Source organism: Schistocerca gregaria, chromosome 3, assembly GCF_023897955.1.
Source record: "Schistocerca gregaria isolate iqSchGreg1 chromosome 3, iqSchGreg1.2, whole genome shotgun sequence".
Lineage (NCBI taxonomy): Eukaryota > Metazoa > Arthropoda > Insecta > Orthoptera > Acrididae > Schistocerca > Schistocerca gregaria.
In genome coordinates this window covers 314,296,247-314,318,329 of record NC_064922.1, presented here as the reverse complement: position 1 = coordinate 314,318,329, position 22,083 = coordinate 314,296,247, and the positions used below count along the sequence as shown (strand labels likewise).

Genomic DNA, 22,083 nt, shown 5'->3' with positions numbered 1-22,083 from the left:
CAAACTTTCTATCCCCATAACTTAAGGAAAATTATTATACTCTGTCTGGCTAAAGACGTCTAATCGAGCAAAATATTGCGTAATCATTATCTCTCAGTTATATATTAGCGTTAAACGATATAAATAACAAAAATATTAGACACTTCGCGCCTGGAGAAAGTGCGAGTCGGCGCCTTCACCTTAATGTCAGAATGCGAAAATTCACTAGTAGCTTTTTTCAAGCAGGTTCTGTTCGTCCGTTCTCTGTAATCGTTTGGTATCTGATTAAATTGACATACTCGCCCATGGCTTCCGTAAACGAAAATTTCACTGTGACCCCGACGTGATTTGAACACGCAACCTTCTGATCTGGAGTCAGACGCGCTACCGTTGCGCCACGGAGTCGACACTGCTAACCTCTTATCATGAATAGGTTCCTCGAACACTTACTGTACCGTTCAAACCTAAGAAATAATGACAGTAGGATCCACGAGAGACTCTTCCCAGATGTACTTGCTCTGGCGGGGGTGTAACTCAGTGGTAGAGTGTCTGCTTCGCATGCAGAAAGTCCTGGGTTCAAATCCCAGCTCCTCCAATTTTTGTTTCTCCGTGCAGCAGTATATGAAAACTTTTGCCTAGCACCATATTCTATCAAATTCAGCGTACAAGATTCTTTCCCAAGCAAGTGGATTTCTTACAGTTCGACGCCATAGCGGGAGGACGATGACCTGCAAGACCTTGGCCTGCGATCCCCCCATTGAAATGTTGCTCCAAAGCCTTCGGTATGGCGTGCGGAGTGCATCTCAATCATTTCAAACATGTATTTGCAGCTAAATGCGACAATCGTTATTTGTTTTTTCAAGATACTGAAAAATGAAGGGGGCACCCGGGATTGAACCGGGGACCTCTCGATCTGCAGTCGAATGCTCTACGACTGAGCTATACCCCCTTTCACAAACTTTCTATCCCCAAAACTTAAGGAAAATTATTATACTCTGTCTGGCTAAAGACGTCTAATCGAGCAAAATATTGCGTAATCATTATCTCTCAGTTATATATTAGCGTTAAACGATATAAATAACAAAAATATTAGACACTTCGCGCCTGGAGAAAGTGCGAGTCGGCGCCTTCACCTTAATGTCAGAATGCGAAAATTCACTAGTAGCTTTTTTCAAGCAGGTTCTGTTCGTCCGTTCTCTGTAATCGTTTGGTATCTGATTAAATTGACATACTCGCCCATGGCTTCCGTAAACGAAAATTTCACTGTGACCCCGACGTGATTTGAACACGCAACCTTCTGATCTGGAGTCAGACGCGCTACCGTTGCGCCACGGAGTCGACGCTGCTACGCTCTTATCATGAATAGGTTCCTCGAACACTTACTGTACCGTTCAAACCTAAGAAATAATGACAGTAGGATCCACGAGAGACTCTTCCCAGATGTACTTGCTCTGGCGGGGGTGTAACTCAGTGGTAGAGTGTCTGCTTCGCATGCAGAAAGTCCTGGGTTCAAATCCCAGCTCCTCCAATTTTTGTTTCTCCGTGCAGCAGTATATGAAAACTTTTGCCTAGCACCATATTCTATCAAATTCAGCGTACAAGATTCTTCCCCAAGCAAGTGGATTTCTTACAGTTCGACGCCATAGCAGGAGGACGATGACCTGCAAGACCCTGGCCTGCGATCCCCCCATTGAAATGTTGCTCCAAAGCCTTCGGTATGGCGTGCGGAGTGCATCTCAATCATTTCAAACATGTATTTGCAACTAAATGCGACAATCGTTATTTCTTTTTTCAAGATACTGAAACATGAAGGGGGCACCCGGGATTGAACCGGGGACCTCTCGATCTGCAGTCGAATGCTCTACGACTGAGCTATACCCCCTTTCACAAACTTTCTATCCCCAAAACTTAAGGAAAATTATTATACTCTGTCTGGCTAAAGACGTCTAATCGAGCAAAATATTGCGTAATCATTATCTCTCAGTTATATATTAGCGTTAAACGATATAAATAACAAAAATATTAGACACTTCGCGCCTGGAGAAAGTGCGAGTCGGCGCCTTCACCTTAATGTCAGAATGCGAAAATTCACTAGTAGCTTTTTTCAAGCAGGTTCTGTTCGTCCGTTCTCTGTAATCGTTTGGTATCTGATTAAATTGACATACTCGCCCATGGCTTCCGTAAACGAAAATTTCACTGTGACCCCGACGTGATTTGAACACGCAACCTTCTGATCTGGAGTCAGACGCGCTACCGTTGCGGCAAGGAGTCGACGCTGCTAAGCTCTTATCATGAATAGGTTCCTCGAACACTTACTGTACCGTTCAAACCTAAGAAATAATGACAGTAGGATCCACGAGAGACTCTTCCCAGACGTACTTGCTCTGGCGGGGGTGTAACCCAGTGGTAGAGTGTCTGCTTCGCATGCAGAAAGTCCTGGGTTCAAATCCCAGCTCCTCCAATTTTTGTTTCTCCGTGCAGCAGTATATGAAAACTTTTGCCTAGCACCATATTCTTTCAAATTCAGCGTACAAGATTCTTCCCCAAGCAAGTGGATTTCTTACAGTTCGGCGCCATAGCGGGAGGACGATGACCTGCAAGACCCTGGCCTGCGATCCCCCCATTGAAATGTTGCTCCAAAGCCTTCGGTATGGCGTGCGGAGTGCATCTCAATCATTTCAAACATGTATTTGCAACTAAATGCGACAATCGTTATTTCTTTTTTCAAGATACTGAAAAATGAAGGGGGCACCCGGGATTGAACCGGGGACCTCTCGATCTGCAGTCGAATGCTCTACGACTGAGCTATACCCCCTTTCACAAACTTTCTATCCCCAAAACTTAAGGAAAATTATTATACTCTGTCTGGCTAAAGACGTCTAATCGAGCAAAATATTGCGTAATCATTATCTCTCAGTTATATATTAGCGTTAAACGATATAAATAACAAAAATATTAGACACTTCGCGCCTGGAGAAAGTGCGAGTCGGCGCCTTCACCTTAATGTCAGAATGCGAAAATTCACTAGTAGCTTTTTTCAAGCAGGTTCTGTTCGTCCGTTCTCTGTAATCGTTTGGTATCTGATTAAATTGACATACTCGCCCATGGCTTCCGTAAACGAAAATTTCACTGTGACCCCGACGTGATTTGAACACGCAACCTTCTGATCTGGAGTCAGACGCGCTACCGTTGCGCCACGGAGTCGACGCTGCTAAGCTCTTATCATGAATAGGTTCCTCGAACACTTACTGTACCGTTCAAACCTAAGAAATAATGACAGTAGGATCCACGAGAGACTCTTCCCAGACGTACTTGCTCTGGCGGGGGTGTAACTCAGTGGTAGAGTGTCTGCTTCGCATGCAGAAAGTCCTGGGTTCAAATCCCAGCTCCTCCAATTTTTGTTTCTCCGTGCAGCAGTATATGAAAACTTTTGCCTAGCACCATATTCTATCAAATTCAGCGTACAAGATTCTTCCCCAAGCAAGTGGATTTCTTACAGTTCGACGCCATAGCAGGAGGACGATGACCTGCAAGACCCTGGCCTGCGATCCCCCCATTGAAATGTTGCTCCAAAGCCTTCGGTATGGCGTGCGGAGTGCATCTCAATCATTTCAAACATGTATTTGCAACTAAATGCGACAATCGTTATTTCTTTTTTCAAGATACTGAAACATGAAGGGGGCACCCGGGATTGAACCGGGGACCTCTCGATCTGCAGTCGAATGCTCTACGACTGAGCTATACCCCCTTTCACAAACTTTCTATCCCCAAAACTTAAGGAAAATTATTATACTCTGTCTGGCTAAAGACGTCTAATCGAGCAAAATATTGCGTAATCATTATCTCTCAGTTATATATTAGCGTTAAACGATATAAATAACAAAAATATTAGACACTTCGCGCCTGGAGAAAGTGCGAGTCGGCGCCTTCACCTTAATGTCAGAATGCGAAAATTCACTAGTAGCTTTTTTCAAGCAGGTTCTGTTCGTCCGTTCTCTGTAATCGTTTGGTATCTGATTAAATTGACATACTCGCCCATGGCTTCCGTAAACGAAAATTTCACTGTGACCCCGACGTGATTTGAACACGCAACCTTCTGATCTGGAGTCAGACGCGCTACCGTTGCGCCACGGAGTCGACGCTGCTAAGCTCTTATCATGAATAGGTTCCTCGAACACTTACTGTACCGTTCAAACCTAAGAAATAATGACAGTAGGATCCACGAGAGACTCTTCCCAGACGTACTTGCTCTGGCGGGGGTGTAACCCAGTGGTAGAGTGTCTGCTTCGCATGCAGAAAGTCCTGGGTTCAAATCCCAGCTCCTCCAATTTTTGTTTCTCCGTGCAGCAGTATATGAAAACTTTTGCCTAGCACCATATTCTTTCAAATTCAGCGTACAAGATTCTTCCCCAAGCAAGTGGATTTCTTACAGTTCGGCGCCATAGCGGGAGGACGATGACCTGCAAGACCCTGGCCTGCGATCCCCCCATTGAAATGTTGCTCCAAAGCCTTCGGTATGGCGTGCGGAGTGCATCTCAATCATTTCAAACATGTATTTGCAACTAAATGCGACAATCGTTATTTCTTTTTTCAAGATACTGAAAAATGAAGGGGGCACCCGGGATTGAACCGGGGACCTCTCGATCTGCAGTCGAATGCTCTACGACTGAGCTATACCCCCTTTCACAAACTTTCTATCCCCAAAACTTAAGGAAAATTATTATACTCTGTCTGGCTAAAGACGTCTAATCGAGCAAAATATTGCGTAATCATTATCTCTCAGTTATATATTAGCGTTAAACGATATAAATAACAAAAATATTAGACACTTCGCGCCTGGAGAAAGTGCGAGTCGGCGCCTTCACCTTAATGTCAGAATGCGAAAATTCACTAGTAGCTTTTTTCAAGCAGGTTCTGTTCGTCCGTTCTCTGTAATCGTTTGGTATCTGATTAAATTGACATACTCGCCCATGGCTTCCGTAAACGAAAATTTCACTGTGACCCCGACGTGATTTGAACACGCAACCTTCTGATCTGGAGTCAGACGCGCTACCGTTGCGCCACGGAGTCGACGCTGCTAAGCTCTTATCATGAATAGGTTCCTCGAACACTTACTGTACCGTTCAAACCTAAGAAATAATGACAGTAGGATCCACGAGAGACTCTTCCCAGACGTACTTGCTCTGGCGGGGGTGTAACTCAGTGGTAGAGTGTCTGCTTCGCATGCAGAAAGTCCTGGGTTCAAATCCCAGCTCCTCCAATTTTTGTTTCTCCGTGCAGCAGTATATGAAAACTTTTGCCTAGCACCATATTCTATCAAATTCAGCGTACAAGATTCTTCCCCAAGCAAGTGGATTTCTTACAGTTCGACGCCATAGCGGGAGGACGATGACCTGCAAGACCCTGGCCTGCGATCCCCCCATTGAAATGTTGCTCCAAAGCCTTCGGTATGGCGTGCGGAGTGCATCTCAATCATTTCAAACATGTATTTGCAACTAAATGCGACAATCGTTATTTGTTTTTTCAAGATACTGAAAAATGAAGGGGGCACCCGGGATTGAACCGGGGACCTCTCGATCTGCAGTCGAGTGGTTTGGAAATCGGAATAGTTCAGAAGAATAAGTAATTCAGAAATCATGGCAGATGAAGCCGACGCCGACGAAGGCGAGGCCCTAAAAAAAAAAAAAAAAAAAAAAAAAAAAAAAAAAAAAAAAAAAAAAAGTGGTAGAGTGTCTGCTTCGCATGCAGAAAGTCCTGGGTTCAAATCCCAGCTCCTCCAATTTTTGTTTCTCCGTGCAGCAGTATATGAAAACTTTTGCCTAGCACCATATTCTATCAAATTCAGCGTACAAGATTCTTCCCCAAGCAAGTGGATTTCTTACAGTTCGACGCCATAGCGGGAGGACGATGACCTGCAAGACCCTGGCCTGCGATCCCCCCATTGAAATGTTGCTCCAAAGCCTTCGGTATGGCGTGCGGAGTGCATCTCAATCATTTCAAACATGTATTTGCAACTAAATGCGACAATCGTTATTTCTTTTTTCAAGATACTGAAAAATGAAGGGGGCAACCGGGATTCAACCGGGGACCTCTCGATCTGCAGTCGAATGCTCTACGACTGAGCTATACCCCCTTTCATAAACTTTTTATCCCCATAACTTAAGGAAAATTATTATACTCTGTCTGGCTAAAGACGTCTAATCGAGCAAAATATTGCGTAATCATTATCTCTCAGTTATATATTAGCGTTAAACGATATAAATAACAAAAATATTAGACACTTCGCGCCTGGAGAAAGTGCGAGTCGGCGCCTTCACCTTAATGTCAGAATGCGAAAATTCACTAGTAGCTTTTTTCAAGCAGGTTCTGTTCGTCCGTTCTCTGTAATCGTTTGGTATCTGATTAAATTGACATACTCGCCCAAGGCTTTCGTAAACGAAAATTTCACTGTGACCCCGACGTGATTTGAACACGCAACCTTCTGATCGGGAGTCAGACGCGCTACCGTTGCGCCACGGAGTCGACGCTGCTAAGCTCTTATCATGAATAGGTTCCTCGAACACTTACTGTACCGTTCAAACCTAAGAAATAATGACAGTAGGATCCACGAGAGACTCTTCCCAGATGTACCTGCTCTGGCGGGGGTGTAACTCAGTGGTAGAGTGTCTGCTTCGCATGCAGAAAGTCCTGGGTTCAAATCCCAGCTCCTCCAATTTTTGTTTCTCCGTGCAGCAGTATATGAAAACTTTTGCCTAGCACCATATTCTATCAAATTCAGCGTACAAGATTCTTCCCCAAGCAAGTGGATTTCTTACAGTTCGACGCCATAGCGGGAGGACGATGACCTGCAAGACCCTGGCCTGCGATCCCCCCATTGAAATGTTGCTTCAAAGCCTTCGGTATGGCGTGCGGAGTGCATCTCAATCATTTCAAACATGTATTTGCAACTAAATGCGACAATCGTTATTTGTTTTTTCAAGATACTGAAAAATGAAGGGGGCACCCGGGATTGAACCGGGGACCTCTCGATATGCAGTCGAATGCTCTACGACTGAGCTATACCCCCTGTCACAAACTTTCTATCCCCATAACTTAAGGAAAATTATTATACTCTGTCTGGCTAAAGACGTCTAATCGAGCAAAATATTGCGTAATCATTATCTCTCAGTTATATATTAGCGTTAAACGATATAAATAACAAAAATATTAGACACTTCGCGCCTGGAGAAAGTGCGAGTCGGCGCCTTCACCTTAATGTCAGAATGCGAAAATTCACTAGTAGCTTTTTTCAAGCAGGTTCTGTTCGTCCGTTCTCTGTAATCGTTTGGTATCTGATTAAATTGACATACTCGCCCATGGCTTCCGTAAACGAAAATTTCACTGTGACCCCGACGTGATTTGAACACGCAACCTTCTGATCTGGAGTCAGACGCGCTACCGTTGCGCCACGGAGTCGACGCTGCTACGCTCTTATCATGAATAGGTTCCTCGAACACTTACTGTACCGTTCAAACCTAAGAAATAATGACAGTAGGATCCACGAGAGACTCTTCCCAGATGTACTTGCTCTGGCGGGGGTGTAACTCAGTGGTAGAGTGTCTGCTTCGCATGCAGAAAGTCCTGGGTTCAAATCCCAGCTCCTCCAATTTTTGTTTCTCCGTGCAGCAGTATATGAAAACTTTTGCCTAGCACCATATTCTATCAAATTCAGCGTACAAGATACTTCCCCAAGCAAGTGGATTTCTTACAGTTCGACGCCTTAGCGGGAGGACGATGACCTGCAAGACCCTGGCCTGCGATCCCCCCATTGAAATGTTGCTCCAAAGCCTTCGGTATGGCGTGCGGAGTGCATCTCAATCATTTCAAACATGTATTTGCAACTAAATGCGACAATCGTTATTTGTTTTTTCAAAATACTGAAAAATGAAGGGGGCACCCGGGATTGAACCGGGGACCTCTCGATCTGCAGTCGAATGCTCTACGACTGAGCTATACCCGCTTTCACAAACTTTCTATCCCCATAACTTAAGGAAAATTATTATACTCTGTCTGGCTAAAGACGTCTAATCGAGCAAAATATTGCGTAATCATTATCTCTCAGTTATATATTAGCGTTAAACGATATAAATAACAAAAATATTAGACACTTCGCGCCTGGAGAAAGTGCGAGTCGGCGCCTTCACCTTAATGTCAGAATGCGAAAATTCACTAGTAGCTTTTTTCAAGCAGGTTCTGTTCGTCCGTTCTCTGTAATCGTTTGGTATCTGATTAAATTGACATACTCGCCCATGGCTTCCGTAAACGAAAATTTCACTGTGACACCGACGTGATTTGAACACGCAACCTTCTGATCTGGAGTTAGACGCGCTACCGTTGCGCCACGGAGTCGACGCTGCTACGCTCTTATCATGAATAGGTTCCTCGAACACTTACTGTACCGTTCAAACCTAAGAAATAATGACAGTAGGATCCACGAGAGACTCTTCCCAGATGTACTTGCTCTGGCGGGGGTGTAACTCAGTGGTAGAGTGTCTGCTTCGCATGCAGAAAGTCCTGGGTTCAAATCCCAGCTCCTCCAATTTTTGTTTCTCCGTGCAGCAGTATATGAAAACTTTTGCCTAGCACCATATTCTATCAAATTCAGCGTACAAGATTCTTCCCCAAGCAAGTGGATTTCTTACAGTTCGACGCCATAGCGGGAGGACGATGACCTGCAAGACCCTGGCCTGCGATCCCCCCATTGAAATGTTGCTCCAAAGCCTTCGGTATGGCGTGCGGAGTGCATCTCAATCATTTCAAACATGTATTTGCAACTAAATGCGACAATCGTTATTTCTTTTTTCAAGATACTGAAAAATGAAGGGGGCACCCGGGATTGAACCGGGGACCTCTCGATCTGCAGTCGAATGCTCTACGACTGAGCTATACCCCCTTTCAAAAACTTTCTATCCCCATAACTTAAGGAAAATTATTATACTCTGTCTGGCTAAAGACGTCTAATCGAGCAAAATATTGCGTAATCATTATCTCTCAGTTATATATTAGCGTTAAACGATATAAATAACAAAAATATTAGACACTTCGCGCCTGGAGAAAGTGCAAGTCGGCGCCTTCACCTTAATGTCAGAATGCGAAAATTCACTAGTAGCTTTTTTCAAGCAGGTTCTGTTCGTCCGTTCTCTGTAATCGTTTGGTATCTGATTAAATTGACATACTCGCCCATGGCTTCCGTAAACGAAAATTTCACTGTGACCCCGACGTGATTTGAACACGCAACCTTCTGATCTGGAGTCAGACGCGCTACCGTTGCGCCACGGAGTCGACGCTGCTAAGCTCTTATCATGAATAGGTTCCTCGAACACTTACTGTACCGTTCAAACCTAAGAAATAATGACAGTAGGATCCACGAGAAACTCTTCCCAGATGTACTTGCTCTGGCGGGGGTGTAACTCAGTGGTAGAGTGTCTGCTTCGCATGCAGAAAGTCCTGGGTTCAAATCCCAGCTCCTCCAACTTTTGTTTCTCCGTGCAGCAGTATATGAAAACTTTTGCCTAGCACCATATTCTATCAAATTCAGCGTACAAGATTCTTCCCCAAGCAAGTGGATTTCTTACAGTTCGACGCCATAGCGGGAGGACGATGACCTGCAAGACCCTGGCCTGCGATCCCCCCATTGAAATGTTGCTCCAAAGCCTTCGGTATGGCGTGCGGAGTGCATCTCAATCATTTCAAACATGTATTTGCAACTAAATGCGACAATCGTTATTTGTTTTTTCAAGATACTGAAAAATGAAGGGGGCACCCGGGATTGAACCGGGGACCTCTCGATATGCAGTCGAATGCTCTACGACTTTTTTTTTTTTTTTCTTTTTTTTTTCTCTTTTTTTTTTTTTTTTTTTTTTTTTTTTTTTTTTTTTTTTTTTTTTTTTTTGGGCCTCCCTTCTCCCCACACAGCCCATCCATTCGCTCTCCTTTTATGCCTTCTTCGGCGAGCTTCTATGCTATATCGACTGATTTTTTTTCAAATTTACTGTGACAGTTAGGGAAATGAAATGATGTTTGGCTTCTTCGCCATGTGAGGCTTCTCCTCCGTAGAACTGAAAATTGAAAAATTAAGGCTTCTTGGGAATTAATAAATTGTCACTCTTGCTTCATACTGAAAAAATTAAACAAAAATAGAAAGATTGTAACTGAGGAACACGTGCAAGAAGCTTCCACTGCATTGTGTGCAACGAAACCACCTTTCGATATTACCGAGATCCTGGAAAATCATCATAGATGAAAGTAGTTGCTGGAGATATGGGGTTCATCCAGCAGTAAGTGTGAAGCCGCAGTGCCGTTTCGGGGTTCTGTCCGAGGCCTTCACGGCTACCGTAGCGGCCCTGGGGCACACGAAGTCCCCACCGTACTTCACCCTCAACAGCGATCCCCTACTTTGGCCTGTGACTACATTTTTCGTAGACGAGGGCTATTAAGATGTTTATCCAATCCCTTGTCTCTGAAACAGAATGTGTAACATGTTACCAAAAGTTTTTTTGTGGTCCCTGTGCGTACATATCTGATAATATTTTGCTCGTTCGTATAATTCGTATTCTAAAACACGGTCATTGCCGTGTTCAGATATAACGTAATGTACATAATTGCCAAACAACCACAACACAGCATTGGTTTTCTGGACAGGGAAGAAAACACCATCGGGGAAGAGTAATTTTTCAACATTGATCTCAGTACTAACAGTTCTGGTTATAAAGGCTACCCGCCGTTGGAGTCCCCTCCATATTTCGGCGTATCCGCCACAGAGAAAGCGGTGGATCAATGTGTCAACTGCGTCACATCGGGTGCACACAATCGTGTCACTAAGACCAATGGAGTGCAACTTTTCGTTAGTGGAAACTACGTTATTAACAACTCGGTACCAGGTTGCCTGAATGTCGGAAGACAGTTCACGATTACTAATATTTTTCCAAATTCTTTTCCAGTCTTTGTCGGGATATCTGCACTCCATTTTGTTGACATGTTCTTTCGTTGTTAAGAGTTCCATTAATTTCCTGCAATTCCTTGATTGTGGATTCGTGACAATACTGTCCATGTAGCTAATCTCTAAAAAGAACTGGCGAATATATTTCAATTTATAATTAATTCCGCATATATTTATGGGTGGACGTAAATTTTCTGGCTGTAGGAGTCGATACAGCCTGGCTGTAATACTATGTGGATGTTTTTCTATAATTTGTAGGGTCCTCTTTATATATAACGCCGTAGTCTTCCGCCATATATCTGTTAAACCTAGGCCACCTTCAGCGGAAGGTAACGTAACTGTATCGACTGCTACTCTAAAAATATTCCCTGTCCATATAAATCGGCAAATGATACTCATTATACGTTTGGCAATGGGTTTCGAAACTGGCAATATTTGACCTATATATATAGCTTTTGATAAAATGGAACAATTAATTATTCTGATTCGTTGTTTAATGTTCAGATGTCTGGTCTGATTGAGTATTGTGGCTCCTCTGATTGTATCCAGTACTTTCTTCCAATTGTAGGTCATGGTCTGAAGCGGACATCGGTAAAAGGTGACACCCAGAGCGGTGTGACGATCGACGGAGCGTGCCCATTCCAAACGGACATCTTGAAGACCTTTAAGATTTAAAAACGAACTCTTCACCTCGTTAACCCTAGCGCCTGTAGCTTCACAAAAGATCTGAATATTCGTAGTTAATTTCTCTAAATCTTCGTTACTACGAATAACCACTCCAACGTCATCAGCATATGCATTGGTGACGTTGTTAACGCCAGATATCGTGATGCCCTCAAGATCGACATCGAGTCTCCTTAGTAAAGGCTCCAGTGCAACAACATACAGGAGCATTGACAAAGGACTTCCCTGCGGGACGCCGTTGCGAATTTCAATGGGTGGAGTGAAATGCCCATTTACAGACACTTGTGTTTGGATGCCTTCAACAATGTTAATTAAAACTTGCACAAAATGTTGACTAAAACCCACATAGGTCAACGTTCTGAACAAAAATAAGTGGTTGACCCTGTCAAAAGCCTTTGAGAAGTCGATAAAGGCAAGGCCTCCTGGTGAGGATGACGTTGCAAAAATTGCAGAGACATCCCTATATTCACAAACAGTTTTAAAAATATTCCGCCCCGAGAGACAGGTTTGGTGGTCACCTATGATCTTCTCCATTAGAGGTCTCAGTCTTTCCTTCAGTACACGTGCAATTATTTTATAATCCGAGTTCATCAAACATATTGGTCTCAATTGATTGAGATCTTTAACTGTCGCGTTCCTTCCCTTTGGTATTAGCACAGTTACGCTTTCTTTGAACTCGCGTGGAACAGTAACACCTTGCAACACTTCATTTATCACTTCTGTGAATTGATTACCGATGAGAGGCCAAAATTTACAATAAAACTCTACAGGCAAGCCATCAGGCCCTGGGGACTTACGGGTAGGCGAATATTTAAGTATATCAAACACCTCCTCACATGTGATCGCAGTGGTAAGGGACACATTGTCCTCGTCATTGATAACGTTGTCGATACCTGTAGTTCGTAGCAAATCGTTCGCACAGTCTAGATTATACCGGGTATCAGTATATAACGTACGATAAAATCCATAAACTGCATTTAAAATGTCAGAGTGTTCCGTCAGCACCCGGTTATCGCCCACTCTAAGACAAGCAATAAACGCTCGTCTTCTATTTCTTTCATGTTCGAGTAAGTGGTACAGCGATGCGTTTTCGTCCTCCACCGTTGTCGGGACACGAGATTTAATTTTTAAACCCTCCAGCTGTTGTCGCTTGAGACTTATGAGGTGAGCCTTGATCTTCTTTATTTCAATGAAAACCTCATCAGTCATCTGCTGAGCTGATAGTTCCCTTAAGCATGTATAGTAAAATTCAACGGTATTGCGAGACCACATCGCTCGCTCCCTCCCGTAAGCTATTAGGGATGATCTCAATTTCTTTTTAGCACATGAGGTCCACCACGCAAGGCGAGAGCTGTATTTATGGCGCATACGTAGAGCAGCCTGCCATACCTCCGCTACTGTTCTTGATAGGGCACCCTCGAACAACATATGGGTATTCAGCTTCCATAAGGGGCGACCCCAATACGTTCCTTGCTTCTGAAACCGAATGCTGCATTTCACTGCGAGATGGTCCGAAAAGGTAGTGGGAATTACTTCGATACTACTGATTTTATTTTCCAGGTTTGCTGTGACGTATATTCTGTCTATTCTGCTTTGCGAGCGACTACTGATGTACGTAAATTTGACTAACGTGGGGTATTTGCTTTCCCACACGTCTGTCCACTTCATGTTTGTCACCAAAGCCGCCAGTTCCCTGGAGAAGTTAAAATTTGGTCGCTGATCCTTTTTGTGAAGTACACAATTAAAGTCACCACCGATTAAAGCTTCCGCCGGATTCCCCTTAAGTAAATAGACCATATCGTTCTTAAAAAAATTAGCCCTATCATCTCTAGCGTTGTTACCAGAGGGGACATATACATTTAAAACAGTAGTAGTAAAAATTTTACAACTGATGCCCCTACCATTTTCTAACAGACAGATATCCTTCACATCAATACCATCTTTGACAAGGATCGCAGTCCCACATGTGGCTTCCGGTGCAATATTTAAAATCTCTTGAAAACCTGGGACATAAAAGTTGTGGACATTAAATTCCTGTAGGAGGGCTATATCAGTATCCGACTGGTAAAGGAAATCTTTTAAAGAAGCGACTTTCGTTTCACTGCGAATCCGATTTATATTGATCGTGGTCACATTATATGTCAGTTCCGTTGGCATAGGTGCAGGTAAAAGAAATTGGCTAATGAAGTATACCCCATGCAGAGTCACGTCTGTACCATTCCATTCTGTCTGTCAGAAAGAAAAATAGACATTAAAAAAAAATTAAATGCCACTAGCATGTGTCAGGTCCATCTCCATTCCGTGGTCGGTGCGATCTTCTTGGGCATCGGCCCAATCAAGTCCTTTTCCTGAGACAGTTCGGTCTAAATCCATAGTAGTGCCGGTCTGCAAACCTGCGACGCCAAGCGGTGCGCAAGGTTGTTGTTGAAGATCATCTGCATCGGCACGACTCATCTCCGCTTCAGTACACTCGTTAACTCGTGCTACTGGGCATTGTTCTCGTAGTCGTTCATTATCCCTTAAATGTTTTAACTTTTCCCGCAATGCAGGAGCTAAACTCTCTGCTGCTTTGTGTGCCAATCTCCTCTTCTTGCCTTTCTTCGAAGATCTCTTCGGCGATCTAGCAGGAGATGAAGTTTGCGACCTGTCAGGAGAAGTACCGGATGATACGTCTGACGTCGCCTGTTCCTTTTTTCGGACAAAAGTCCGCGTATCGCATTCCACAACGGCAGAAGGAGGCGCATCTTTTTCCATGGCTCCCACTGGTAGCAACCCAGTCTCCAATTCTACACTATCGCTCGTTGTGGTTTCCTTGACGCAAGTGTCTTCTGTGGGCGCCAACGTGAAACCAATGTCCAGATTGCTATCTTCGTTCATAGTTCCCGCAGAGTGGATGCCTGGAGCGTCCACTCCTCGGAAGCTAGTGGCAATATCCTCACGTTGGTGGGAATCCTGACGACGCAAGGAAACCTCCGTTGCGGGTATTTGGGGATCTTCGGCCGAGTCCGCGGAAGAACGAGCAACCACAGTGGGAGAGTTGGAAAAAGTTGGCGTCGGCATAGATTCGAGGGGCGCGGAGCTGATCGGCAGACCATCCGCAAATCTAGAGCTTGAAGCCGGAGTATCATCGACAACCGCCCGCGAGGCAGCAGGCTCCCCGCGCACAGGCGGCACCGACTCGCCTCGGCTGCGGAAGTCAGCAGCGGCAGCGTATGACAACTTCATACCAACAACAGGGCCGGAACGCGGCATCTCGTCACGCGGTAACTGCGGGACACGCCTCCGTGAACATTCTGCACGAATGTGTTCCGTGGAATTGCATAAAGCGCAAGTCCGCGGTTGCCCATCATAGATAATCAAAGCACGATACCCACAAATATTAAGATAAGAGGGGACATGCTTCTGTAATTCAATCTTAATTTGCCTTACGCCGTTCAAGACAGGAAACATATGAGCTTCAGACCACCTTTCTGCCACATTGGAAATAATTCTGCCATAAGGCCGAAGGGCAACATTAAGTTCTTCGGGCGGAATTTCAAAAGGGAGCTCAAACACTCTGATCGTACGAATCCCGTACCCAGCATGACTAACAGCAACGTCACTCACATTCCCATCAGAATGATTAAACTTCACGCTACCTCCGCAACGATCCACAATGGAACTACATAATTCTGGACTTTTCATCTTCAGATACACAGCATTTGTCACAAACGAGAGATAAACTCCGACAACATCATCACCGTTAATCAATACTTTTTCGATAAACCATGCTTTAATTTCAAATGCTTTAGGTCGAACGAAATTTCGATCGAAAGTAAACTTGATTGTGTCTTTCCTCAAATAATTCGACCTATTCATTCTAGAACTTCATGAATACAAGTGCAACACGAATAGCGGCTTAGCAGCACCACTAACCTCAAACGCAGCGACTCAGCCTATGTTTACTACAGCCAGACGTCCAGCTCCGCCACACGTCCGTCCCGCTCGGCGGCTGACTCGCAACTGTGACTGAGCTATACCCCCTTTCACAAACTTTCTATCCCCATAACTTAAGGAAAATTATTATACTCTGTCTGGCTAAAGACGTCTAATCGAGCAAAATATTGCGTAATCATTATCTCTCAGTTATATATTAGCGTTAAACGATATAAATAACAAAAATATTAGACACTTCGCGCCTGGAGAAAGTGCGAGTCGGCGCCTTCACCTTAATGTCAGAATGCGAAAATTCACTAGTAGCTTTTTTCAAGCAGGTTCTGTTCGTCCGTTCTCTGTAATCGTTTGGTATCTGATTAAATTGACATACTCGCCCATGGCTTCCGTAAACGAAAATTTCACTGTGACCCCGACGTGATTTGAACACGCAACCTTCTGATCTGGAGTCAGACGCGCTACCGTTGCGCCACGGAGTCGACGCTGCCAAGCTCTTATCATGAATAGGTTCCTCGAACACTTACTGTACCGTTCAAACCTAAGAAATAATGACAGTAGGATCCACGAGAGACTCTTCCCAGATGTACTTGCTCTGGCGGGGGTGTAACTCAGTGGTAGAGTGTCTGCTTCGCATGCAGAAAGTCCTGGGTTCAAATCCCAGCTCCTCCAATTTTTGTTTCTCCGTGCAGCAGTATATGAAAACTTTTGCCTAGCACCATATTCTATCAAATTCAGCGTACAAGATTCATCCCCAAGCAAGTGGATTTCTTACAGTTCGACGCCTTAGCGGGAGGACGATGACCTGCAAGACCCTGGCCTGCGATCCCCCCATTGAAATGTTGCTCCAAAGCCTTCGGTATGGCGTGCGGAGTGCATCTCAATCATTTCAAAAATGTATTTGCAACTAAATGCGACAATCGTTATTTGTTTTTTCAAGATACTGAAAAATGAAGAGGGCACCCGGGATTGAACCAGGGACCTCTCGATATGCAGTCGAATGCTCTACGACTGAGCTATACCCCCTTTCACAAACTTTCTATCCCCATAACTTAAGGAAAATTATAATACTCTGTCTGGCTAAAGACGTCTAATCGAGCAAAATATTGCGTAATCATTATCTCTCAGTTATATATTAGCGTTAAACGATATAAATAACAAAAATATTAGACACTTCGCGCCTGGAGAAAGTGCGAGTCGGCGCCTTCACCTTAATGTCAGAATGCGAAAATTCACTAGTAGCTTTTTTCAAGCAGGTTCTGTTCGTCCGTTCTCTGTAATCGTTTGGTATCTGATTAAATTGACATACTCGCCCATGGCTTCCGTAAACGAAAATTTCACTGTGACCCCGACGTGATTTGAACACGCAACCTTCTGATCTGGAGTCAGACGCGCTACCGTTGCGCCACGGAGTCGACGCTGCTAAGCTCTTATCATGAATAGGTTCCTCGAACACTTACTGTACCGTTCAAACCTAAGAAATAATGACAGTAGGATCCACGAGAGACTCTTCCCAGATGTACTTGCTCTGGCGGGGGTGTAACTCAGTGGTAGAGTGTCTGCTTCGCATGCAGAAAGTCCTGGGTTCAAATCCCAGCTCCTCCAATTTTTGTTTCTCCGTGCAGCAGTATATGAAAACTTTTGCCTAGCACCATATTCTATCAAATTCAGCGTACAAGATTCTTCCCCAAGCAAGTGGATTTCTTACAGTTCGACGCCATAGCGGGAGGACGATGACCTGCAAGACCCTGGCCTGCGATCCCCCCATTGAAATGTTGCTCCAAAGCCTTCGGTATGGCGTGCGGAGTGCATCTCAATCATTTCAAAAATGTATTTGCAACTAAATGCGACAATCGTTATTTGTTTTTTCAAGATACTGAAAAATGAAGGGGGAACCCGGGATTGAACCAGGGACCTCTCGATATGCAGTCGAATGCTCTACGACTGAGCTATACCCCCTTTCACAAACTTTCTATCCCCATAACTTAAGGAAAATTATTATACTCTGTCTGGCTAAAGACGTCTAATCGAGCAAAATATTGCGTAATCATTATCTCTCAGTTATATATTAGCGTTAAACGATATAAATAACAAAAATATTAGACACTTCGCGCCTGGAGAAAGTGCGAGTCGGCGCCTTCACCTTAATGTCAGAATGCGAAAATTCACTAGTAGCTTTTTTCAAGCAGGTTCTGTTCGTCCGTTCTCTGTAATCGTTTGGTATCTGATTAAATTGACATACTCGCCCATGGCTTCCGTAAACGAAAATTTCACTGTGACCCCGACGTGATTTGAACACGCAACCTTCTGATCTGGAGTCAGACGCGCTACCGTTGCGCCACGGAGTCGACGGTGCTAAGCTCTTATCATGAATAGGTTCCTCGAACACTTACTGTACCGTTCAAACCTAAGAAATAATGACAGTAGGATCCACGAGAGACTCTTCCCAGATGTACTTGCTCTGGCGGGGGTGTAACTCAGTGGTAGAGTGTCTGCTTCGCATGCAGAAAGTCCTGGGTTCAAATCCCAGCTCCTCCAATTTTTGTTTCTCCGTGCAGCAGTATATGAAAACTTTTGCCTAGCACCATATTCTATCAAATTCAGCGTACAAGATTCATCCCCAAGCAAGTGGATTTCTTACAGTTCGACGCCTTAGCGGGAGGACGATGACCTGCAAGACCCTGGCCTGCGATCCCCCCATTGAAATGTTGCTCCAAAGCCTTCGGTATGGCGTGCGGAGTGCATCTCAATCATTTCAAAAATGTATTTGCAACTAAATGCGACAATCGTTATTTGTTTTTTCAAGATACTGAAAAATGAAGAGGGCACCCGGGATTGAACCAGGGACCTCTCGATATGCAGTCGAATGCTCTACGACTGAGCTATACCCCCTTTCACAAACTTTCTATCCCCATAACTTAAGGAAAATTATAATACTCTGTCTGGCTAAAGACGTCTAATCGAGCAAAATATTGCGTAATCATTATCTCTCAGTTATATATTAGCGTTAAACGATATAAATAACAAAAATATTAGACACTTCGCGCCTGGAGAAAGTGCGAGTCGGCGCCTTCACCTTAATGTCAGAATGCGAAAATTCACTAGTAGCTTTTTTCAAGCAGGTTCTGTTCGTCCGTTCTCTGTAATCGTTTGGTATCTGATTAAATTGACATACTCGCCCATGGCTTCCGTAAACGAAAATTTCACTGTGACCCCGACGTGATTTGAACACGCAACCTTCTGATCTGGAGTCAGACGCGCTACCGTTGCGCCACGGAGTCGACGCTGCTAAGCTCTTATCATGAATAGGTTCCTCGAACACTTACTGTACCGTTCAAACCTAAGAAATAATGACAGTAGGATCCACGAGAGACTCTTCCCAGATGTACTTGCTCTGGCGGGGGTGTAACTCAGTGGTAGAGTGTCTGCTTCGCATGCAGAAAGTCCTGGGTTCAAATCCCAGCTCCTCCAATTTTTGTTTCTCCGTGCAGCAGTATATGAAAACTTTTGCCTAGCACCATATTCTATCAAATTCAGCGTACAAGATTCTTCCCCAAGCAAGTGGATTTCTTACAGTTCGACGCCATAGCGGGAGGACGATGACCTGCAAGACCCTGGCCTGCGATCCCCCCATTGAAATGTTGCTCCAAAGCCTTCGGTATGGCGTGCGGAGTGCATCTCAATCATTTCAAAAATGTATTTGCAACTAAATGCGACAATCGTTATTTGTTTTTTCAAGATACTGAAAAATGAAGGGGGAACCCGGGATTGAACCAGGGACCTCTCGATATGCAGTCGAATGCTCTACGACTGAGCTATACCCCCTTTCACAAACTTTCTATCCCCATAACTTAAGGAAAATTATTATACTCTGTCTGGCTAAAGACGTCTAATCGAGCAAAATATTGCGTAATCATTATCTCTCAGTTATATATTAGCGTTAAACGATATAAATAACAAAAATATTAGACACTTCGCGCCTGGAGAAAGTGCGAGTCGGCGCCTTCACCTTAATGTCAGAATGCGAAAATTCACTAGTAGCTTTTTTCAAGCAGGTTCTGTTCGTCCGTTCTCTGTAATCGTTTGGTATCTGATTAAATTGACATACTCGCCCATGGCTTCCGTAAACGAAAATTTCACTGTGACCCCGACGTGATTTGAACACGCAACCTTCTGATCTGGAGTCAGACGCGCTACCGTTGCGCCACGGAGTCGACGGTGCTAAGCTCTTATCATGAATAGGTTCCTCGAACACTTACTGTACCGTTCAAACCTAAGAAATAATGACAGTAGGATCCACGAGAGACTCTTCCCAGATGTACTTGCTCTGGCGGGGGTGTAACTCAGTGGTAGAGTGTCTGCTTCGCATGCAGAAAGTCGTGGGTTCAAATCCCAACTCCTCCAAATTTTTTTTCTCCGTGCAGCAGTATATGAAAACTTTTGCCTAGCACCATATTCTATCAAATTCAGCGTACAAGATTCTTCCCCAAGCAAGTGGATTTCTTACAGTTCGACGCCATAGCGGGAGGACGATGACCTGCAAGACCCTTGCCTGCGATCCCCCCATTGAAATGTTGCTCCAAAGCCTTCGGTATGGCGTGCGAAGTGCATCTCAATCATTTCAAACATGTATTTGCAACTAAATGCGACAATCATTATTTGTTTTTTCAAGATACTGAAAAATGAAGGGGGCACCCGGGATTGAACCGGGGACCTCTCGATATGCAGTCGAATGCTCTACGACTGAGCTATACCCCCTTTCACAAACTTTCTATCCCCATAACTTAAGGAAAATTATTATACTCTGTCTGGCTAAAGACGTCTAATCGAGCAAAATATTGTGTAATCATTATCTCTCAGTTATATATTAGCGTTAAACGATATAAATAACAAAAATATTAGACACTTCGCGCCTGGAGAAAGTGCGAGTCGGCGCCTTCACCTTAATGTCAGAATGCGAAAATTCACTAGTAGCTTTTTTCAAGCAGGTTCTGTTCGTCCGTTCTCTGTAATCGTTTGGTATCTGATTAAAATGACATACTCGCCCATGGCTTCCGTAAACGAAAATTTCACTGTGACCCCGACGTGATTTGAACACGCAACCTTCTGATCTGGAGTCAGACGCGCTACCGTTGCGCCACGGAGTCGACGCTGCTAAGCTCTTATCATGAATAGGTTCCTGGAACACTTACTGTACCGCTCAAACCTAAGAAATAATGACAGTAGGATCCACGAGAGACTCTTCCCAGATGTACTTGCTCTGGCGGGGGTGTAACTCAGTGGTAGAGTGTCTGCTTCGCATGCAGAAAGTCCTGGGTTCAAATCCCAACTCCTCCAAATTTTTTTTCTCCGTGCAGCAGTATATGAAAACTTTTGCCTAGCACCATATTCTATCAAATTCAGTGTACAAGATTCATCCCCAAGCAAATGGATTTCTTACAGTTCGACGCCATAGCGGGAGGACGATGACCTGCAAGACCCTGGCCTGCGATCCCCCCATTGAAATGTTGCTCCAAAGCCTTCGGTATGGCGTGCGAAGTGCATCTCAATCATTTCAAACATGTATTTGCAACTAAATGCGACAATCGTTATTTGTTTTTTCAAGATACTGAAAAATGAAGGGGGCACCCGGGACTGAACCGGGGACCTCTCGATCTGCAGTCGAATGCTCTACGACTGAGCTATACCCCCTTTCACAAACTTTCTATCCCCATAACTTAAGGAAAATTATTATACTCTGTCTGGCTAAAGACGTCTAATCGAGCAAAATATTGCCTAATCATTATCTCTCAGTTATATATTAGCGTTAAACGATATAAATAACGAAAATATTAGACACTTCGCGCCTGGAGAAAGTGCGAGTCGGCGCCTTCACCTTAATGTCAGAATGCGAAAATTCACTAGTAGCTTTTTTCAAGCAGGTTCTGTTCGTCCGTCCTCTGTAATCGTTTGGTATCTCATTAAATTGACATACTCGCCCATGGCTTCCGTAAACGAAAATTTCACTGTGACCCCGACGTGATTTGAACACGCAACCTTCTGATCTGGAGTCAGACGCGCTACCGTTGCGCCACGTAGTCGACGCTGCTAAGCTCTTATCATGAATAGGTTCCTCGAACACTTACTGTACCGTTCAAACCTAAGAAATAATGACAGTAGGATCCACGAGAGACTCTTCCCAGATGTACTTGCTCTGGCGGGGGTGTAACTCAGTGGCAGAGTGTCTGCTTCGCATGCAGAAAGTCCTGGGTTCAAATCGCAGCTCCTCCAATTTTTGTTTCTCCGTGCAGCAGTATATGAAAACTTTTGCCTAGCACCATATTCTATCAAATTCAGCGTACAAGATTCTTCCCCAAGCAAGTGGATTTCTTACAGTTCGACGCCATAGCGGGAGGACGATGACCTGCAAGACCCTGGCCTGCGATCCCCCCATTGAAATGTTGCTCCAAAGCCTTCGGTATGGCGTGCGAAGTGCATCTCAATCATTTCAAAAATGTATTTGCAACTAAATG

At 44.3% G+C, this 22,083-nt stretch overlaps 48 non-coding genes across 48 annotated transcripts; 17 read left to right on the top strand and 31 right to left on the bottom strand.

Annotated features, from left to right (window-relative positions):
* Positions 1–312: 312 nt before the first annotated feature.
* Positions 313–384, bottom strand: Trnaw-cca (transfer RNA tryptophan (anticodon CCA)). Its single transcript has one exon. It is a non-coding gene; the product is annotated as a tRNA-Trp (tRNA).
* A 118-nt stretch (positions 385–502) lies between these two features.
* On the top strand, positions 503–574 carry Trnaa-cgc (transfer RNA alanine (anticodon CGC)). The gene has a single exon. It is a non-coding gene; the product is annotated as a tRNA-Ala (tRNA).
* A 282-nt stretch (positions 575–856) lies between these two features.
* Positions 857–928, bottom strand: Trnac-gca (transfer RNA cysteine (anticodon GCA)). The gene has a single exon. It is a non-coding gene; the product is annotated as a tRNA-Cys (tRNA).
* A 317-nt stretch (positions 929–1,245) lies between these two features.
* On the bottom strand, positions 1,246–1,317 carry Trnaw-cca (transfer RNA tryptophan (anticodon CCA)). The gene has a single exon. It is a non-coding gene; the product is annotated as a tRNA-Trp (tRNA).
* Positions 1,318–1,435: 118 nt separating this feature from the next.
* Trnaa-cgc (transfer RNA alanine (anticodon CGC)) lies at positions 1,436–1,507 on the top strand. The gene has a single exon. It is a non-coding gene; the product is annotated as a tRNA-Ala (tRNA).
* A 282-nt stretch (positions 1,508–1,789) lies between these two features.
* Positions 1,790–1,861, bottom strand: Trnac-gca (transfer RNA cysteine (anticodon GCA)). Its single transcript has one exon. It is a non-coding gene; the product is annotated as a tRNA-Cys (tRNA).
* Positions 1,862–2,178: 317 nt separating this feature from the next.
* Positions 2,179–2,250, bottom strand: Trnaw-cca (transfer RNA tryptophan (anticodon CCA)). The gene has a single exon. It is a non-coding gene; the product is annotated as a tRNA-Trp (tRNA).
* Positions 2,251–2,368: 118 nt separating this feature from the next.
* On the top strand, positions 2,369–2,440 carry Trnaa-cgc (transfer RNA alanine (anticodon CGC)). The gene has a single exon. It is a non-coding gene; the product is annotated as a tRNA-Ala (tRNA).
* A 282-nt stretch (positions 2,441–2,722) lies between these two features.
* Trnac-gca (transfer RNA cysteine (anticodon GCA)) lies at positions 2,723–2,794 on the bottom strand. The gene has a single exon. It is a non-coding gene; the product is annotated as a tRNA-Cys (tRNA).
* Positions 2,795–3,111: 317 nt separating this feature from the next.
* On the bottom strand, positions 3,112–3,183 carry Trnaw-cca (transfer RNA tryptophan (anticodon CCA)). Its single transcript has one exon. It is a non-coding gene; the product is annotated as a tRNA-Trp (tRNA).
* A 118-nt stretch (positions 3,184–3,301) lies between these two features.
* Trnaa-cgc (transfer RNA alanine (anticodon CGC)) lies at positions 3,302–3,373 on the top strand. The gene has a single exon. It is a non-coding gene; the product is annotated as a tRNA-Ala (tRNA).
* A 282-nt stretch (positions 3,374–3,655) lies between these two features.
* Positions 3,656–3,727, bottom strand: Trnac-gca (transfer RNA cysteine (anticodon GCA)). The gene has a single exon. It is a non-coding gene; the product is annotated as a tRNA-Cys (tRNA).
* Positions 3,728–4,044: 317 nt separating this feature from the next.
* Trnaw-cca (transfer RNA tryptophan (anticodon CCA)) lies at positions 4,045–4,116 on the bottom strand. Its single transcript has one exon. It is a non-coding gene; the product is annotated as a tRNA-Trp (tRNA).
* Positions 4,117–4,234: 118 nt separating this feature from the next.
* Positions 4,235–4,306, top strand: Trnaa-cgc (transfer RNA alanine (anticodon CGC)). Its single transcript has one exon. It is a non-coding gene; the product is annotated as a tRNA-Ala (tRNA).
* Positions 4,307–4,588: 282 nt separating this feature from the next.
* On the bottom strand, positions 4,589–4,660 carry Trnac-gca (transfer RNA cysteine (anticodon GCA)). The gene has a single exon. It is a non-coding gene; the product is annotated as a tRNA-Cys (tRNA).
* Positions 4,661–4,977: 317 nt separating this feature from the next.
* Trnaw-cca (transfer RNA tryptophan (anticodon CCA)) lies at positions 4,978–5,049 on the bottom strand. Its single transcript has one exon. It is a non-coding gene; the product is annotated as a tRNA-Trp (tRNA).
* Positions 5,050–5,167: 118 nt separating this feature from the next.
* Positions 5,168–5,239, top strand: Trnaa-cgc (transfer RNA alanine (anticodon CGC)). The gene has a single exon. It is a non-coding gene; the product is annotated as a tRNA-Ala (tRNA).
* A 1,190-nt stretch (positions 5,240–6,429) lies between these two features.
* Positions 6,430–6,501, bottom strand: Trnag-ccc (transfer RNA glycine (anticodon CCC)). The gene has a single exon. It is a non-coding gene; the product is annotated as a tRNA-Gly (tRNA).
* A 118-nt stretch (positions 6,502–6,619) lies between these two features.
* On the top strand, positions 6,620–6,691 carry Trnaa-cgc (transfer RNA alanine (anticodon CGC)). The gene has a single exon. It is a non-coding gene; the product is annotated as a tRNA-Ala (tRNA).
* A 282-nt stretch (positions 6,692–6,973) lies between these two features.
* Trnac-gca (transfer RNA cysteine (anticodon GCA)) lies at positions 6,974–7,045 on the bottom strand. The gene has a single exon. It is a non-coding gene; the product is annotated as a tRNA-Cys (tRNA).
* Positions 7,046–7,362: 317 nt separating this feature from the next.
* Trnaw-cca (transfer RNA tryptophan (anticodon CCA)) lies at positions 7,363–7,434 on the bottom strand. Its single transcript has one exon. It is a non-coding gene; the product is annotated as a tRNA-Trp (tRNA).
* A 118-nt stretch (positions 7,435–7,552) lies between these two features.
* Trnaa-cgc (transfer RNA alanine (anticodon CGC)) lies at positions 7,553–7,624 on the top strand. The gene has a single exon. It is a non-coding gene; the product is annotated as a tRNA-Ala (tRNA).
* A 282-nt stretch (positions 7,625–7,906) lies between these two features.
* On the bottom strand, positions 7,907–7,978 carry Trnac-gca (transfer RNA cysteine (anticodon GCA)). The gene has a single exon. It is a non-coding gene; the product is annotated as a tRNA-Cys (tRNA).
* A 317-nt stretch (positions 7,979–8,295) lies between these two features.
* Positions 8,296–8,367, bottom strand: Trnaw-cca (transfer RNA tryptophan (anticodon CCA)). The gene has a single exon. It is a non-coding gene; the product is annotated as a tRNA-Trp (tRNA).
* Positions 8,368–8,485: 118 nt separating this feature from the next.
* Trnaa-cgc (transfer RNA alanine (anticodon CGC)) lies at positions 8,486–8,557 on the top strand. Its single transcript has one exon. It is a non-coding gene; the product is annotated as a tRNA-Ala (tRNA).
* A 282-nt stretch (positions 8,558–8,839) lies between these two features.
* On the bottom strand, positions 8,840–8,911 carry Trnac-gca (transfer RNA cysteine (anticodon GCA)). The gene has a single exon. It is a non-coding gene; the product is annotated as a tRNA-Cys (tRNA).
* Positions 8,912–9,228: 317 nt separating this feature from the next.
* On the bottom strand, positions 9,229–9,300 carry Trnaw-cca (transfer RNA tryptophan (anticodon CCA)). Its single transcript has one exon. It is a non-coding gene; the product is annotated as a tRNA-Trp (tRNA).
* A 118-nt stretch (positions 9,301–9,418) lies between these two features.
* Trnaa-cgc (transfer RNA alanine (anticodon CGC)) lies at positions 9,419–9,490 on the top strand. The gene has a single exon. It is a non-coding gene; the product is annotated as a tRNA-Ala (tRNA).
* A 6,491-nt stretch (positions 9,491–15,981) lies between these two features.
* Trnaw-cca (transfer RNA tryptophan (anticodon CCA)) lies at positions 15,982–16,053 on the bottom strand. The gene has a single exon. It is a non-coding gene; the product is annotated as a tRNA-Trp (tRNA).
* Positions 16,054–16,171: 118 nt separating this feature from the next.
* Trnaa-cgc (transfer RNA alanine (anticodon CGC)) lies at positions 16,172–16,243 on the top strand. Its single transcript has one exon. It is a non-coding gene; the product is annotated as a tRNA-Ala (tRNA).
* A 282-nt stretch (positions 16,244–16,525) lies between these two features.
* On the bottom strand, positions 16,526–16,597 carry Trnac-gca (transfer RNA cysteine (anticodon GCA)). Its single transcript has one exon. It is a non-coding gene; the product is annotated as a tRNA-Cys (tRNA).
* A 317-nt stretch (positions 16,598–16,914) lies between these two features.
* Trnaw-cca (transfer RNA tryptophan (anticodon CCA)) lies at positions 16,915–16,986 on the bottom strand. The gene has a single exon. It is a non-coding gene; the product is annotated as a tRNA-Trp (tRNA).
* Positions 16,987–17,104: 118 nt separating this feature from the next.
* Trnaa-cgc (transfer RNA alanine (anticodon CGC)) lies at positions 17,105–17,176 on the top strand. The gene has a single exon. It is a non-coding gene; the product is annotated as a tRNA-Ala (tRNA).
* A 282-nt stretch (positions 17,177–17,458) lies between these two features.
* Positions 17,459–17,530, bottom strand: Trnac-gca (transfer RNA cysteine (anticodon GCA)). The gene has a single exon. It is a non-coding gene; the product is annotated as a tRNA-Cys (tRNA).
* A 317-nt stretch (positions 17,531–17,847) lies between these two features.
* Positions 17,848–17,919, bottom strand: Trnaw-cca (transfer RNA tryptophan (anticodon CCA)). Its single transcript has one exon. It is a non-coding gene; the product is annotated as a tRNA-Trp (tRNA).
* A 118-nt stretch (positions 17,920–18,037) lies between these two features.
* On the top strand, positions 18,038–18,109 carry Trnaa-cgc (transfer RNA alanine (anticodon CGC)). Its single transcript has one exon. It is a non-coding gene; the product is annotated as a tRNA-Ala (tRNA).
* A 282-nt stretch (positions 18,110–18,391) lies between these two features.
* Trnac-gca (transfer RNA cysteine (anticodon GCA)) lies at positions 18,392–18,463 on the bottom strand. The gene has a single exon. It is a non-coding gene; the product is annotated as a tRNA-Cys (tRNA).
* A 317-nt stretch (positions 18,464–18,780) lies between these two features.
* On the bottom strand, positions 18,781–18,852 carry Trnaw-cca (transfer RNA tryptophan (anticodon CCA)). The gene has a single exon. It is a non-coding gene; the product is annotated as a tRNA-Trp (tRNA).
* Positions 18,853–18,970: 118 nt separating this feature from the next.
* Positions 18,971–19,042, top strand: Trnaa-cgc (transfer RNA alanine (anticodon CGC)). Its single transcript has one exon. It is a non-coding gene; the product is annotated as a tRNA-Ala (tRNA).
* A 282-nt stretch (positions 19,043–19,324) lies between these two features.
* Positions 19,325–19,396, bottom strand: Trnac-gca (transfer RNA cysteine (anticodon GCA)). The gene has a single exon. It is a non-coding gene; the product is annotated as a tRNA-Cys (tRNA).
* Positions 19,397–19,713: 317 nt separating this feature from the next.
* On the bottom strand, positions 19,714–19,785 carry Trnaw-cca (transfer RNA tryptophan (anticodon CCA)). Its single transcript has one exon. It is a non-coding gene; the product is annotated as a tRNA-Trp (tRNA).
* Positions 19,786–19,903: 118 nt separating this feature from the next.
* Trnaa-cgc (transfer RNA alanine (anticodon CGC)) lies at positions 19,904–19,975 on the top strand. The gene has a single exon. It is a non-coding gene; the product is annotated as a tRNA-Ala (tRNA).
* A 282-nt stretch (positions 19,976–20,257) lies between these two features.
* Positions 20,258–20,329, bottom strand: Trnac-gca (transfer RNA cysteine (anticodon GCA)). Its single transcript has one exon. It is a non-coding gene; the product is annotated as a tRNA-Cys (tRNA).
* Positions 20,330–20,646: 317 nt separating this feature from the next.
* Trnaw-cca (transfer RNA tryptophan (anticodon CCA)) lies at positions 20,647–20,718 on the bottom strand. The gene has a single exon. It is a non-coding gene; the product is annotated as a tRNA-Trp (tRNA).
* A 118-nt stretch (positions 20,719–20,836) lies between these two features.
* Positions 20,837–20,908, top strand: Trnaa-cgc (transfer RNA alanine (anticodon CGC)). Its single transcript has one exon. It is a non-coding gene; the product is annotated as a tRNA-Ala (tRNA).
* Positions 20,909–21,190: 282 nt separating this feature from the next.
* On the bottom strand, positions 21,191–21,262 carry Trnac-gca (transfer RNA cysteine (anticodon GCA)). The gene has a single exon. It is a non-coding gene; the product is annotated as a tRNA-Cys (tRNA).
* A 317-nt stretch (positions 21,263–21,579) lies between these two features.
* On the bottom strand, positions 21,580–21,651 carry Trnaw-cca (transfer RNA tryptophan (anticodon CCA)). Its single transcript has one exon. It is a non-coding gene; the product is annotated as a tRNA-Trp (tRNA).
* Positions 21,652–21,769: 118 nt separating this feature from the next.
* Trnaa-cgc (transfer RNA alanine (anticodon CGC)) lies at positions 21,770–21,841 on the top strand. Its single transcript has one exon. It is a non-coding gene; the product is annotated as a tRNA-Ala (tRNA).
* Positions 21,842–22,083: the final 242 nt, after the last annotated feature.